We start from the raw sequence: 17,945 nt of genomic DNA on the forward strand, positions 1-17,945 counted from the left end.
GCTACAGCCTAAATGAAAATATATATTACTCACAATCTAATATAAAATGTGTTTTGTTCCTGTAAATACTGAATCATTTACTCACACTTCTGAGGTAACTTTCTGTAAAAAACCGCAAACACACAACGGATGGAATATCCCAACACGATAGGTAACTTACCTTTTCTGTATAATGTAAATGAAAAAGCTACTGTACCTACCTTTTTATATGTAATAAGGCCTACACAAACCAATACTTCTGTCATGACTGCTTTTGAAGTACAGCATAACAAGACCTTATACAATAGCATTTCTCTACACAGGCTAAATCTACCACACATAAACCTGCCAGTATATTCTCAATATAGTTGCTTTCATATACAACATCCTACAATTAAACTGTATGTAATGATAAATCACCTTACACTCAAACTATTTCTAAGATTCGTTCAGAAGAATAGAAAACTAGTAAATGTAAATCATTGTATAGACACTTATCTAATGGTAGAAGATATGCAAGTAATATTTATTTGGGCTTTTAATTTTCCATTAACAGTCTTAAAACATTTGTTTAAAAATGCTTTTGAATTTATATGGTAAATTATAGGAATATACAGTGTATTGCAATATATTGTATATCTACTCTGGCCTATTGTTTTTTTTGTGTTTTAGCAATGGTGACAGATTACCAGTAATGGTAGTTACTATTAGAACTTAAGAACATTTATGAATAAGAAGTGGCCATTCGGCCTGTCAGTGCTTGTCCGGTTCCAAGTAGCTGATTGATCTCAAAAACTTTAAGTTGGGTCTTCAGCATCAACAACATAGCTAAGTAACCCATTCCTTACCCTCACTACTCTCTGTCTAATCTTGCCAGCGGCTTGGAGATGACCTTCTTTGTTTCTTTAAGCACTTTAACACTTAAATATATACTGTCTGAACTGGGGGATTTGTTCAGTTTGATTTATACTAAATGTGAATAAGATTGTTTGAGGACTATGTCAGGGGGCATGCTGTTGACGTCCTTGCTGGGGAAAACTTGTACAAAGTAGTCAGTCAATATGTTTGTTATTGCTTTATCATCCTCCACCACGTTTCCCATGCTGTCCCTTAGGCTTTTGACTTCTTCCTTTACTGTTATTTTGCTGCTGTGGTATTGGGAGAGCTGTTTGGGGCTATGTTTAATGTCTGATGCAATCTTGGGGGTAAAAGGTAAACATGAGCTTGACAACACATTTAAATTGCATCTTTGTAAACTGTAAAAAAAAAAAAAAAAAAAAAAAAAGATGTATTTCTATTTAAAAATAATAGTTCAAACTAAAGTGTTTCAGATGACTGACTAAACAATGCATCCAATTGCAGGAAGTGAAGGGGCTTGGGATACTGATGTGCAAATGAAAAGTAAGAAAATATGTTTAAGCCTTAAATCAGTTTGTTATATAATATAAACCCCTGTACAATAATTGGCAAAGGATTAAAAAAAAAACAGTGAACACAATTTTTAAAAAGCTGTATGCCTTTAAATGAGAAACATATAACTTATTATTTGAGAATGCAAGTCTGGCTCATCTTATCTTTTCCTTTCACCCGCCACATCTGAAGATTGTATTACCTCTAACGGTTATTTCACTAAATTGAAGAAATGGCAATGCTCTCTTATTCAACTGTACACTTTTTCAGTCCATTACAGTGCCAGACAGAATAACCTCTTTTCTAATCAATGAAAAAGAAATTATCAACGGCAACATTTCCACCCACTGCCAATTCTGTTTCTCGCACAGCCCTGCACTGAATCAGAAGAAACTGTCAAATGTGAAACATACCACAGGGGCACTTATTGTTCATCGTAACATTAGGGCCCTTGCCTAAAATACTATTGTAATAATGGTTCCATTAGATAGCATGTTGAACCATTCTAGGATTGGGTATTATGCACATCAGCTGAATTACCTCCCATATGCAGTACATAAGGCCAAGTACAGCGGTATGTAACTTGGTCGTTAAACAGAGAAAAGCAAAGATTTGAATTTAAAAGGGGGCATGTTCTGTATCTAAATCCGATCTACAGTAAAAGGCATCTTTAAGGAACATCTGCTGATTAGTCTATTTAGACGCCTAATGTAGAAGCCTCTTTTTAATCCTATATTTTGAGAATAACATATGCTAAACACGGTTCTTTGTAAGTTTAATCACAATTGGACAAGCAGTTCTCTCTGTATGTAACTCTAAAAGGACAGTCGGACAGAATGACAGAAATCCTCCATATACTCGGAGAGTATAATAACTTAAAGAAGGGCTTTAGCAAGTTTCATCACAATTGGAGAAGCTGCAAAACATAAGGATGGATGCCCATCTCCACTATATCGCCCAGCAGGGGTATTCATCCTCAGTGGAAGAAACAAGGCACTGCATATCAACAGGACACTCAGTACTACATCTCCAGCCCCGCCCCACCCCTTGTTTTCTGTATTTTTCACATACCTCTTCATAGTCGTGCATACTGTTAAATCATCTCCTGGTCACTTGTTTTATCATCAAATTCCTCAATAATGCAATCCAAGTCATTATTTTATTACAATAACATCTCAAAAAGCTGCAAATGTCTGTGATATTCTTTGAGCGCTGGATGCAGAGGCAGCTGTCTTGTTTGTTTATGTCCGTGTTATCTCGGTGGTGGAGGGGCTATGTCTATTGCTCAGATACACCCTTTTCTTCGGCTTCTCTCTGCTCCTATCAGTCTCACTTGATCATTGAATGGTTTTCTCAGCTTTTTCCAGAGAAAAAAACGACTACAGACCTGTCTTAAGGCTTTTTGATGATGTCGGACTGGAAAGGGAAAATTGTAATGTCGGACCTGGTCCGACATAGGACCGCAAAGGGTTAACTCAAAGATAAGAACTGTCAAGGCAGATTGATGATCAGATTTAATTGGGACTCCTGATGTATTCAATGGAGGGAAAATCCTATATAAGCCCAGAGCAGGACCCCATTCACCACCATTGAACTTGATCTTGCAACCTGACGTGGTCCATGCTCTGAGGGTCTCTGAAAAATGGAGTGCTGTTTGGTTGTATTTTTGGTTCTCTGCTTTTGAAGACAGTTCTTATTTTCATATATCCTACACTACACTTCCATATACTGAAAGGTAAGCATATATTTTAATTTATATCTCTTTTATATTGGATTTATTGCTATAAGGTATAGAAATTATGTTTTAGTCTTAAGAGAGTGATACATTGTATGTTGTAGCATTTAGCGGTGGGCGCTTTAGCTTTTTGCATTTTAGGTGGGATTTGAACCGGGGACCTCCTGGTTACAAGCCCTTTTCGTTAACCACTGGGCCACACAGCCTCCTATCAATTAAAGGCTGTTTCAATTTGTTTGAAATTGCACTGGGTCAATAGCACCCGAAACAACAAACTAACCTAAATTCTCAAGCCATTCTGTCTATAACTCCTGGCATTTGTTCTGGTCGATACAGCTTGCTCCAGTGTTTGGTTATTATTCAAAGATATTGAAATAAGAGAGGTGCATTAAGGTGCAGCATCTAGCTGCCACAGAAGTCTTGCCCCTGTTAACAGGGGTTGGTGAATTAAAGGTGTTTAAAGAGAATTAGCCAAGTGGATTTATCCATGACACTGAAGTTAACCTCTGCTCTTCTTTTCAAAGTAATTGTAGCTAACAAAATAGTTCCATAAATCTACTCTGTCATGCACATCGATTCATTATATACGTGTCAAATGTGCAAGACTGTGTAGACAGCGCTGCTGCCTCATTAAGGGAAGGTAATAGTTAGGTGGTTATCCAATAGGAAGGAATGCTGGAGACTGCTTTTGAGGGTGAATAATGGTCTCGAGTTGTTTTTGGTTTTTTTGCTGCTGGTTTTGCTTGAGTCTGTAAAATAAAGTATCTGCTTACAGATGTATTCTTTTAACAAAACCCACTACAGTTCTGTCACAGGATGACGCGTGTGGTGACGGCAGATCAGGTAGTAATTGCAACACAACGCAGCAGACTGGGGTTTAAACTGAGCCGCTACGGCGCTCAGCTTTTTATTAACAAAAACAAATAAAAGAATTAAACAAAACACAAAACACTTCGTAAAATAAAACGGCACGGTGGCCAAAACAGACAGACAAACAAATGAAATGAAACAAACAACTACTGTTGCAAGTAGCAATTGTTATATTGTAATATATATATATATATATATATATATATATATATATATATATATATATATATATATATTTACACACACATTTTGACTTGATTTGTCAGTTGCAAATACTGACACTGTGACCAGTTGGGCACGCACTAAAATGCCACTTTAAATTCTGTTAAATCTTAGCCATTTCACGGCTACCTAACAAACTGCTTTCTGCTCTAATCCCCATAAGTTGCAGTGTCTATCAGGAGACACATGGTTCAGCTCCCATGAATAACATTGTCTCATGATGTGCCTAGTTTATTACGTAATAGTTCCTAATAACCTGCCCAAACCCAGTACAATTCCATTTAATATAAATCAATAGGGCTGCAGGGAGGCAGCCTTCTTTTATTGCATCAGTTTGTAGGGTTGGGGTATGGTCGGTTACTGACAAACCGTGTGCAATGAATAAATGTTCTGGTTCTCTGCTTATCAAACAGGGAATTAAATCTGTGAGCAGCATTCCAGATAGATTACCCTGTTGACACACTTGCCTGTCAATCTGAAACATTTTAGCTCAAGTGGTCTGTTAAGAATCTTATTAGCTAGTCTGCCTGTTTATACAGTAAGGGACCCCTGCACAGCTGCAGAGGGATTCAATTGTCTGCATCAAGCATGTGCATTTGGGGTATTTTTATATGCAGCCTAGAAATATTCTTCAGGCTTTTCTTTCTCATTTGCAGGAACCTGTACTTTAGCCCAAATTAACCACAATTATTATTATGTTAAATCTGATTTGATAATGGTACTGTAAAAGCAAAGTATTTTTTGGCCCACGTCTGTTTATATAAATGAAATTATTCAAAAATTCCCTTTCTAATGTCAATTCATAGCTAACAATATGCCCTCATAGAGTAATCTGATGTTAAGTTAAGTTTTATAGTTAACTTTAGTTAAGTTTTATAGATGTGTCAACCTGGCTCCAAAGAAACCTGGCATAGGGAAGAAATGTCACAGATTTGAAGAGCCACGAAAAAACGCAGTTTGTCATTTTTTTTTTGTCCGCTTGACCTGTTCTAGCAGGCAGTTCTACACAAAAAAATGTCCTGTGTTGTTAATAGAGGATATCTTCAAAATACACTGATCAAGGCTCTAGCTTAAATGTTACATGGCTAAGTATTACCTTCCTAACATATTAACAAATGTGTTTAATGGTTTAATATATAACATGCAATGACTTAATGGTTCTCTAGGCTGATCCTTTAATTGAAATGGGTTTCAATTCAAGTCATAAGTTTTAAATGTTCAAATATAGCCTTTAACAGACCAGGGGTTTACAACCTGGGGTCCCCGTTCCCCTGGAGCTACTTCTAAGGGTCATAGGGAGTATGCAGGGTGACTCAGAAATGCAAATAAAAATGAAAGTATAAAAAAAGAATGATCTTGAATTGATTTATTTTTTACGGTATTATATATTATCTCTAAACCACTGTGCATACATATTTCACTTTTGTTTAGCAGCTCAAAGTAAATCGTACTTTCCACCTGTACATGTGTGATTTCGATCGAGTGGACTTCCACTCTGATACGGGTGTGTGAAGCAGGGGTCTGGTGATTCTGCCGATGGAGAGCGCTTTGAGCTGCTCATTAACTTTGCTGTTTTCACCTTGTCGTATAAGTGAATACTAATCAGTGAAGCACAATATTGCTGCATTTTGTAGAAGTATAAATGCTCCGGTAAACATAAATAATAATCACAGTACTTTGACGGTTTTTGTTTTATTTATTAGGCAAGGCTGCATTTTATAACAGCAATAGTGGCTGGTTGAAATGAATGCATTTCTTACTTGCAAAAGAAAAACAAAGGAAGAAAACGCGAGAGTACAGAAAGTTATACCGAATCCCTTTGGATAATTTTTATGTTGGCTTTAATAAAAAAAGGCTTATCAATGTTAGTTATTATAGTTTTATCTTGAGGTTAACGTTTTTGATATTGTAAACATTTTAAATGGCACACATAATTATGCTGGGATTGAAAGTAAATGGTAGTGTGCTAAACATTTACAGTGCAGACTATTTTGTATTATTTATAATAACTTTGCTGAATAGAAAGTGAATGAGTGTTTCCAAAGAGATTCCCAACTGTCTTTTAATTGTTGTCCGTCCAAAGACATGTTATCAAAAGTTTTAAGAATCAAGCCTGCTGTTTGGTGTTCTGTCCTAAACCAGCATTTTGTCAGTCCTAAACTGCTGTGAGATAAATTATATATTAAATAAACAGAATATTCTGCCTTCTATTGCAACTGTGGTACCATTCAGCCAAGTGAAAATTGTGAGCTGAAAACCCCAGACTGAAGGGGTACAGTTTAAAAAAAAAAGGCTGAAAACCCCTGGGCTAGACTGTCAAAGCTCAGACAGTTCATTTGGGTCTCACAAGTAGCATCAGTTGTTTTTATTCATTTTAAAATTGTTATTGGTAGTGAACATTGGCGTAAATAGCACTGAGAATCAAGCCCAGTGTGTTAACAGTTAACAAAAGAAAGAAAGAACCAGTATTGCTAGTTTAAATTCCTCATTATACAGACCTGGATTATGGTGTGTGTGCAAATCAGAAATAACTGAAATGATCCATAAATGATCAAGGCACTGTTCCTTTCAAGTACAGCCGTGATTGGCTCGACACAGGCAGGAAGCCTTCCATCTACAATCTATTTAGTCTTATTAAAATTGCACTCACCAGCAATAAACTGGGGAGGGGGGGGGGGGGGCAACCGGGACATTTGTCCAGGGAGAACGATCATTCTCTTGCATGGGACTCATTACGAATTAACTGTGTCTTGACTTTATATTATATTATTATTATATGACAGATAAAACCAAATATGCATAAAGAAAAGGATAACTTAACTGTACATAAACAATTGTACATAATGAAATAGCCGGTATCGAGCTATAATTTCATCCTCAGTACTCTCCTTCTGATCCTGGGTTGTTCAGGAAGTTTGAGCCTGCACTCTCCGTAGTAAGAAATCCATTATGACTGCTGCCATATGCTCTTTCCTATCAGCTACTTTCTGACTTTTTCTTTGTGCCCAAATAAGACCAATTTGAAATCAGACTTATTTGTGGACACTTTTAAAGTCGGCGCAGCTGTTCTGCCACTTCATAAATCTAATTTTAATATCACAGACTTCATTTACAAATGAGCCTCACCAACAATTTGCCCATGCATAGAATTAAGGGCAGCAGTGTGGAGTAGTGGTTAGGGCTCTGGACTCTTGACCGGAGGATTGTGGGTTCAATCCCAGGTGGTGGACACTGCTGCTGTACCCTTGACTAAGGTACTTTACCTAGATTGTTCCAGTAAAAAAAAAAAACTGTATAAATGGGTAATTGTATGTAAAAATAATGTGATATCTTGTAACAATTGTAAATTGCCCTGGATTAGGGCGTCTGCTAAGAAATAAATAATAATAATAATTAAGGCTTGAGACCTATGGCCTTAATGCTGTCACAAACGCTTCATTCATGACCTCCACATTTCTCTAAATAGTTGAAAAATATTTAGTTAACTATGAACTTGATGTAATTAATCCAAGTGTACCAGAATATACTTAACAAAACAGTCCTTATCATTTTGTAAATATGGGACAGTGGGCTCTGTTCACAAAGCTTTAACTCATGTTTATTTAAAGAATGTTTTTTTCAAAGTCTGTTTTTATGAATAAAATCAAGTTTAATATTCCTGAAATTGTTCTGGATTACTGGTGGTTCAATTGCCAATAGTAAAGAACAGTTTAGTAAAAATAGACTGAAAAAACATTTAAACAAATCACAAGTTTAAAGGTTTGTGACTATAGCCCAGTATGTCAGCTTTTCCAGGAAAGGCCTCATATAAACAAACACGTTTTAGAGCTGCACAAAAAAAGGAAAGTTGCACAGAATGTAATAGAGAGGACATGGTTTTCTGAACAGAACAAAATTCCAGCAGATTTGTTTCAGCAGGGTCTTTGTGTTTCTATAATCTATTTTTATCTGTAGTTTTTTTGGTAAGGACTTTCGTTTCAATCACTCATATTAGTTTTAGCCTGGTTTTAAGACCATACTCAATTTCATTGTACCTGCAGGGTGATTGATATGAGCTTCCTACACCAAAGAGTTTGTTTTTGTTTTTTTTTCTTGTCAAATGAAGGCAACTGAATAATAGGATTCACAGTTTAATTTAGAAATAATGTAAAAACAGGTAAGCCTTCACATAAGACAAAGAACATTATATTGGTGCCTAGATGTTTTCTATAGTTTGGAAACTATAATATGCTTATTTTTTATAGAAATTGACATAGTATTTGATAACAGTACCCTTACGAAAGTTAGCCACACGATTTGTGTAGATATTTTTGTATACATGTTGATGCTATACTGTGCATTTACCATAGTGTACCATGGTTTGTCACTTTTTTTAATTTGCTTTACCTGCAGAAATAGTGTAGGAGCCAGTTCCCTAAAGAGCATTTGTTTTTCAGTTGGTTGTACCCTAATTACAGAAAAGGTTTGCCAATTGTATCTGCAACAAGGGTGACGATCATTTTTGCCAAATGCTATTTTTCACCAGGGGAACTTGTACGTTTTTTGTATATTAGCTGCTGTGGCCGTTTCTTCAACAGCTCATACAACATAAACAAGTTGTGATGCTGTCTTACTGTTTATGATACTCCCCTTGGAAAATGTAACAGTACCTTTTGCTTTGACCTGTGACCTAATATGGAGTTCACATTGTGGTCATGTGGCTTTCTTATTTCTGGCTAAAAAAGATCAACCGCTTTGAGACATTGGCTTCATATTCTGTAAATATCTTTTTGTCGCACAAGGAAAATGGTGTGCTTGCGTCTATGTTTCTAAAACTGCAAGGGAGACACACGTCAGTAATACGTCAGGGATACGTCGGGGATACGTTAGAGGGATAAGGGCGCAACTTAGCACAGTGTTCAGTCTTCTCCGATCCAAGATGTACCTGGGTACATGTTTTCCAGTTTCACAATGGGAACTGTCATGATTCTGAAGCTTGCACCTCACACAACGCAGCTGTATTATCTGCATGATTTACAAAAAAAACTAAACAAAAAAATCTGTGGTAGGGGGATCCGCGTCCATAAGAGCCTTGCTGTCATTTAAACTTGAATACCAAGCACTGATGCTTCAGCAATCATACTGAGCTAAGCTAATTCTTTGATACATGCAGGCTTTTAAAAGAGGAAAACATGGAAAATAGTCTCAGAAACTGTTTACTTTATTGGAGATGATTAATTACCCAATTAAAAAAAATATAACAGGCATTCCTGTAGTTAAAGAGCGCCTCGCATTTCAAATCTCCTTTCCAATAATCGCTCAGATTGGTTTCCTTAAGGGCACAGCTGCCCATAACCCCAGAAAATAGCTGCACATTTCTCCCTTTGTGCCCCCCCCCCTCCACTCCTCCTCCCCCCTCCCTCCCTCAGCAGGGACCTCCTGCCAGCAAAAAACAAACTTCATGAAAAAGGCACCAAAGCATGATTCTCCATACAAAGAAATATAGTTTCTTAAAGCTGGCGTGTCCCACAGTCACGTTCAGTTTTAGAAAATACGATTCCTGGTACTGTAACATTTAGTTAATCTTGTTTTACAAGTTGAAGCAGCCATCCTCCTTCATGCCTTCTGACAGACTGTCTGGAAACTAAACAGGTGAATACTGTCACTAGCAAATTCTGCAGTTGGTTAGGGAAGCAAATTATTAAAACAAAGGAAACAAAATCTCATTTATAAAAGTTTGTTGAAACCATAGTAAAAGTACATGCATGGTAAATGACAGATGAGAAAAGCACTGTTAATAACATGTAAGTATATGGTTTACGCTTGGTAAAATCATACTGTGCAAATGCACAATAGCAGGCTTTTGTTAAGAACCTTCTTAAATTTGAGGCTCAACACCTTGAAGGTGTTGTAGTTGTACAGTATTGCTTTTGCTAGTATTAGAACTCCCACTTTGACTATGTAGCATCACTATTTATATTGCTTTAACTGATGATGGGTTATAAAAAATTAAAAATATTGAGTCTTTTTATGAGTAAAATATAATATATGTTAGCTTCTTAAACAAACGGCTGAGAAAACAGCCATTACTGTGCAAAAATACTGTGGTAAACGTTTATAAAGGAAGAGGAGGTTAACCGATTAATTTGTTCATAAAAACAGACTTTTAATTTTTGATTTTAAAAATGTTGCATGCAATCTTGGCTCAAGCATCCCATTGCAAAATGTTGGTCCCTAATTGATGAGGTGGCACATACAGTACACTGTTTTTGACTGTGCTTTAATATTTATGTATGTCTTTACAATGCTTTAATATCCCTGCTATGCTTTTACCACATTTTACCTCAGTTAACAGACCACCGCATACTATTTATTTTCACAGGATTTCACAGGCAGACTTGCATAGTGGATTGTAGTCTGAATTGTTAGGCCACATTGATGGTCATGCAGTGTGGTGCTTCAGCAAACAAGCACGGCAGCCTAGTGAATTTAGCCGCAGGAGGGACTGGAGAAAATTACTCTTATTACAGATTGTTATTGCAGGTATTTAGTGGACTACTGTAGCTTCTGCTTGGACATCTGAAGTACTGTAATATAGGGCATGAGGATGGCAAATGTCTGCATAAAGCTTGATGAAGAGAATACTGTTAATTGGCTGAGGTAGGGACCCGATTGAGATGTCATCGTTTTTAATTGACTTTGCAGCTGAATAGAATTCCGAGAAGTGATATTGAGAAGAAAGCACAGTAAACACTCAAAATGATATGGCTGGTGTGATGAATTGGGTTTCCCTGTGATGTGTCTTGGAATACACCAGGCGAAGTGTGCTCTCTGATTGGCTGAAAGATCCTCGTCGGTCTAAAATGCACTGTACAGTATTTCTGGGTAAATAGACCCACAAGTAACTGAATTAAATATGAATTCATTATTCAGTGCTATACATATTGTGCAGTGGTGGTATAATATTTGCTGTAGGTAAGATACAATATCATGTTTTAGCCCTTGGGCAATTTATTGAAAGGATGGAAAGGGCTTGAAAACTGATTATTCGTGTTATTTGGGTTCCAATTTTGTGTCTTGTTTCTGTTTTTTATCACATCATTGAAACTTATTTTTAAAAGTTTAGGCTTAGTAAGGTTCATAACCACAAGCCTAGCTGCTGAAGACAATTTCAAATAGCCTCGATTCAGAATCACACAAGCGTCATCAGTGTCAGACTAAAAGGTGAGAGAGTGAGACCAATTGGATTTTTTAACACCTGGGCAAGCTTCCTTGCTTATTGCATTGTGATGGGCTGGTAGGGTTCGTTGCTAACCCAAGTCTATTGTCATGGGTGTGAAAAGCTATAATTACAAATCAATGAATTAATGAACTAAGAACGGGCAGGTTTTCCCAAATAATTTTACTACATTCAACCAGCTCTTTTTGATTAAACTAAATGTGCAATTCCCAAGGGTCTTAATCTCTGCTCTTGGCCTCTGACCTCTTGGTTTTCTTTTTTTTTTATCAGGTGAGAAACTATTAGGACAGTGGTCCATATGGCTTTCTATTGAAGCTCAAGATTAAATTCCAAAAATTAAACCCTAGATAAGACACCACTTTCCAGAAACAGCAGATCTCAGGCATTCACTTAGTTTGTCTTTCCTGTATTGTAAGCTGATTTTCACCACTTAACACTAAAGCTCTATCAAGATTTTATTGCCACTGCTCAATCAATAGCGCTCCCTGTGCTTGGCGCCTGCCCTATTGGACCAAGAGGCCTATTAAAAACATATTAAGGGCTTCGGTCTTTAATAAAAAAAAATCTTAACATTTCCATTCTGCCTATTACATTACCTTCACAAATTTCCTGTGCTAAAAGCACGGTAAAGGTATTAATGTCCTTGTTTTGTTGTAATTTAGTTTTATAGATTTCATGAAACACAAAATCCATCTGCGTGATTGCATCTTTTGTTGTTTGGGCTTGCACTTTTTTTTTCAGACACAATAACATATTGTTTTGTCTTGGCTTATTCAGTTCTTTTGACCCTAAAACCTTCACAGTATTGTGTTCAGAAAGTTAATTTGCATTTTAATAGCATCAAGCTGTGAAACAATGTGAGAGATGTCACATCTTCTCAAGGAGATAGAATGTTCACAGCAATCTGCAAAAATGATTGTAACTTCCGTTTGCAATTTTTCTTAAATACAATCATAATAATGTATTATTAGTGATTGCAGCTAACAAAATAACTCCATATGAACCTGCCGTGCGCTTCCATTCACTATACAGGTCTCAAATGTACATTTAAAATATATATATATATATTAAAACATGATAGCTGGCATTAAAGAAATCTTGGTTAGCAAGCCATGCTTTCAGTTACTATTACACTTGCTTGGTTACCTGGGGAGTGAAATTGTCCTCAACCCTTCACTGGCTTCTTTCCTGTCAGTAACCAGCAGATTCCTGTATTGACTTAACATAATGTATCCTTAATATAGGCCTTACTACTAAAGGTAAATAGTCAAAAATATTTGTCAAAGATGTATTTTAGGTTTCTTCTCTGCAAGTTGTTCCATATCTAAATCAAATGTACAAATGAGTTGCATCCATGTTTTGGGGTTGGCAGTTTACATTACGGTGGTCTTATTAGAGAGGTAATTTAAAAGAGTGGTTTGAGACGTTTGAGAATGCTGATGACTTTAATAGTGAAGTTGACTTTGTAGGAGCAAACCAGGACCATAGAAAAATGACCCTGATTGTGAGGTGGTCTTTGTAACGAGGTGGTCCTAAAGTAAGGTTTTTATTGTACGTATCAAAAACATAGCTTTACATAGCTCTACATATTTCTGAAACTGTTCTACGGTAGGTTGTTGTGGTCTTCAATACCAGCTGTCTTTGAAAAAGGATTTGTGAATAGGGACCATTATCTCACTCTTGGGCAAGGGGTTTCTTATTTTTTATATCATTTTTGACTGACTGATCAATATAGACAGCTGACCAATGGTCCAGGTAAGCTGTGTACTTGCTGTTTTTACGTTTTAAAAAATCAGAAATATTCACTAAATTTAAATTTAATGAGTAAAAATATGCATATTTTGCTGCACAGCTTGTCTGCCTCCCCTAAAACTTCCACTAACAACTACAGAATACAATGTCTTCAGTTACTAGAAAACTGTAACAAGAAAACCTAACCCAACAAACATTATCCAATCTCTGGCTAGCCCTGTTTAGCCAGTCACAGTAAGAATAAGAACATTTCAAAGCTGCACAGGTTGAAGCGTAAACTCCCCAATCCAGCTACAAATCCAACTGGAACCTTCGCCAGAGGCAACTGCTAAAAAAAGGTGCCTATAATATTAAACAAACTGTTTTATAACTTATTAATGCATAATCCATTAACCCTTGTACAACACACACATGGTTGTACAATAGTTCAAAGTAGCATTGCAGTTAAGATGGAAGGCTATTTTTTAATGCCTACCCCATTGCCATTAAAGATTGTACATTATTGTGCCAGAGAACGAATAAATTCTAATCATCAAACTTGGAACTGTTGTTGGACTGCTGTTATTAAGCACTGCATCACCTCTACAACTGTGCACCACTAACCACTTTGCCACAAATATTTATCGAGATTACTCATGGCTTCATGGTAACGTTGCGTTTTACCCCCTGAAAATACATTTTACTCTCTCAGTGTTAAATTAGTTACTCCCAGACCCAAACTTTTTCTTGAGCACTGCGGTTGACAGAAGTTGTTTTCATGTAGCAGAACTATTTATTTCTTATTTTCCTGCAAGCCTGCTTTCAATCTGGAGACAAGAAGGGCCTGCATCCCACAGAGCGTTGATCACCAGCTATCCCACAATCCCACAACTCCCTTTTTACTGAGGAGGGAGGGGGGGTGCCAATACTGATGGATGTCATTGTGAAAAACAAAAATGTGAAAGCCAGCAGGATAGGCATCAATATAAACAGGAAAATAGACAGTTCCTCAGTCAACACACATTCTCTGCCTGCCTTTCTTTTACTTTCTCTTTCAACCTCTTTCTTTGTTATTGTATTCTTCTTTGTTTGTTTTTTAAGTACCTGCTCATTTTCTTCAGTCAGAACTCAACGTATGGTATGGTATGGTATGGTATGGTATTGGGTCCCTGAGTGGATTACGTGATACAACCATGACCTGTTGTGTGCAGGTTTGAGTTCTGGCTGTGCAAAGCTGCTGGTCTTTGCTGAGGATTCCTACTGGCCATTGATTTTAAAAAAGCAAACAGCAGCTGGTTTAAATATCCCTGTTCTATAACTTCACCAGGGGTGATTTATTGACCACCTTAAATACAGAACATTATTAAATACAAAACAAAATGTGAAGAGGTCCACAGTAAATATCTGCTTAAAGATTAAATACATATGTGATATCCAGACCACAATAAAGAAACATATTTAACCTACTTAAATCTATATTGCATTATTTGGTTTTGCTAACAGAATTTTTGGCAGTGTTTTGCAGAAATTCAAGACTATATCTACCAATGTCTTCCTTTATACCTTATTGCAAACTTGCATAGTATACGTTTTTCAATAAAAACACAGCTTAACTGCCATTGCCACCTGTTCAGTTATTGAGCTGCGTTCCATTTGCTGATTCTGAGTTACCAAGTTTCAGAATCTTGAATCCGAATCCCTCAGAACCCTGCTTTGTATTTCTGTAAACAGCCTGTAATTACATTAAACAAATCGCTACACTAAAAAAATAAATCAATAGCCGACAGATAAAAATGGGCTCTCAAGGAGACTAAATTCCACTAAGCCTTGGTGACTGATATTTTAATAAGTTTTAATTGAATACATGCAGTGATTCATACCATGCAAACAGCACAGTTTAATCATGTATCCCCCTACTGGTCCATTTTTCTTCAATGGCTTGTAGTCGGTTTTCACAGTCCCTCTGACCAGGAGAGTGAGACCCAAGGAGGGTAGCAGTTGTAGTTTAAGCTGATCACTGACCAGGTGAGTTACATGAATGTCCAAAAGGGTATGGCCTGTGTGTGTCCCACTGACCAGGAAGGTGGCAAGCAGAAACCTTTTTGATCGAAGGAAAAATCACAGACATAGCATTATTGTATTTTCCTTACTTTCTTAAACAAGTATGTTAATATGATGAAAATTTAGCTCATCATGTCCTACACAACCATATGTTCACTTAATAAAGTATTTCACTTTGTATCCCTTCATTCTGATACTCTAAATCAGTGGTTCTCAATTGGAGGGTGCAGAATGTATCCTGGGGGGGCGTGAGCAAGTTCAGAAAAAAAATGACTGCGCACATCCTAACCTATATACTGTATATTAACTTAAAGCAAATGTTACTGCTGACACCTCCTGGCATGTCAAAGTTTTTAGATGGTGCTGTGCATCTCAATGCTGTCTTTTATTTAAGCTTGCATATTACTGGATGAAGTCTGCTGCTATCTGGTGATGTACATTGCTTATCGGCTTACTATGCAATGTACACATTAGTAAGCATTGGACACAATCGGTGTTAAGTTTGCTCTGGAATGGAATGGTGGCTGATTAATGCAAAAGGAAAAAACGCAACAGCAGTGACATACAGAGAAACCAGTGGCATGTTTGATATATATATTTTTTTACTTGTATATGTACATTTGTGTGGAGGGAGAGGGGAGGGTGTGTGTCAAGTACCACAGACAAGAGGAAGGAAGGCACGGTCCAGGAAGTTTGAGAACCACTGCTCTAAACCTGTGCTAATCATTGTCCTAATCAAGATTCATTAGAATTAGATAAACAGTTCTCTATGTAGATGTAGAAATAAGTGTGACATTCTTACATACACACAGGCAGAAGGACAGTCCCTCCATGTATCCCCAGTTTCTAGTTCCATGAATAGTCAGTGTCCTAGCCAAATGTCATTTAGTTTTGTAGATACATGTAAAACTATTTGCGACATATTTATGTATGTAGAGATACAAGATATGAATCACCCGTGACTGTATGACACAAATTCTGAATTATGGCTGAAATCAATCCATAAAATAATATATATATGCACAGTGACCTACCGACTGCTAAGAGAGCTGTTGCAATTATAATAGAAAAAAAATGTCTTCTGTTGCCTGGAACTCAACCTAATTTCACTAAGTTATCAACAAAGCCTTTAAATGGAAAGTTGGAGCCATGCAATATTTTCAGTGCTGACCTCACCTGCTTTGAAACAGCTCAAATATGTACATAAAAAAATATTATATATACCCAAGTTCAGCAAAGGATAACGTGATTTCTTTATTTGCTACTCACTTTTTCTTATCTCAACAATACAAATTCTAAACGCTATTTTTTTTTCAGGATTGTAGCAATCATCCTCATTTGGCACAAACTGTTATTGCTGGCCCAGCTATAAGCTATCCAGGACAATGACTGGTAAGTCAAGCTTAAATCAATAATGCAATGAATTTCATTGATATGCCTAATTATCCTCCTTCTTTCTTTCCTTTCAATTGAACATATCCACCTTGGAGGTCTGGAAGTTGTCCATCCCCTCCTCTAGAGGAAGGCTTCCTCAGAGGAAGAAAGCTGGGTTCTTACGAAAATGGTGATATTGTTTCCCAACCAGCCCATATTTCTAATTTGCTAAATCTTGACATGTTGTATGCAGATTATTGCGATTTGTGCTCCAGCGCAACTCTGAGTGTCATACAACGGTCAGTTTTAATTTATAAAGCTTCAAATGTTCACTCTCAACAATATCACTCCTGCCTTCGGACAGCAAAGCCAACAGCATATTCATTAGGACTGGAGAATAATTCTTACGTACACTGCCCCTCAATGTCAAATGGATTTTGGTATTCATTCATTTGAGTATCTTGCCCCCAGTTTAGGAATGCTTTTTCTGATGATGTTAAATCTTCAAGCTCTCTGCAAAAATGTAAGATACAGCTTCTTGCTTGTTTAGGATCCTCTGATAGTTGCCATTGCTACTTATAAGTGTTGCAGTTTCTGTCTTTGTTTTGTGTATACAGTGCTGTATATACTGTGCGTGAAAGGATCATTGTTATAACTGATTGTTAATTTGTCTTTTGGTAACAAGTTGCTAACTCTTACCCACCCTTTCCCATTGCTTCTTGAATTCAGATTTAACACTGAATCTGGAAATACATTTATGTATTATATACAGTACTTTCAGGTATAATTCATAAATAAAGTAGATAAATATTCCAAATTTGAGTTTAGAAACATTAAGCCTAACAAGCCTAACAAGATCTTTTTTGGTTGATCCCATCTCTACATTCCTTCATCTCTCAATCATAAGATAGTTTGGTCCAAACTGGAGATGTATCTCTTTCTTTAGCAAATACCCTTTTATACTGATTTCTTCTGTGATCAAGTTTAATAGTTATTGACAGGCTTTTAAAAAAACACATCTGCATGCAGGTCTCTGAGCAGCACTATGTGTTGCTGTGGCTTACCTGATGTACAGGCAGTTCTTTTGATCCCTCTGGCCTCCTCAACCCCATTATAATGCTGGACAACAGAAGAAACTGATTGACCGGCAGTTACATGACTCACATCACCACTGATGTGGGATGCAGTTCATTTGTTCTTGTTTTGAGCACTTGATAATGTAGTGTGCAAGGTATATTTGGATTTTGACTAGTTTAAGTTGTAATCATATAATACCTTATTTGAAGTCAAATCATGTAGAATCAACCTTTATTGAAATAATCACACTGGACAATGCTTCTAGTT

The sequence above is a fragment of the Acipenser ruthenus genome, chromosome 21 (genome assembly GCF_902713425.1).
Source record: "Acipenser ruthenus chromosome 21, fAciRut3.2 maternal haplotype, whole genome shotgun sequence".
Taxonomy (NCBI): Eukaryota; Metazoa; Chordata; class Actinopteri; order Acipenseriformes; family Acipenseridae; genus Acipenser; species Acipenser ruthenus.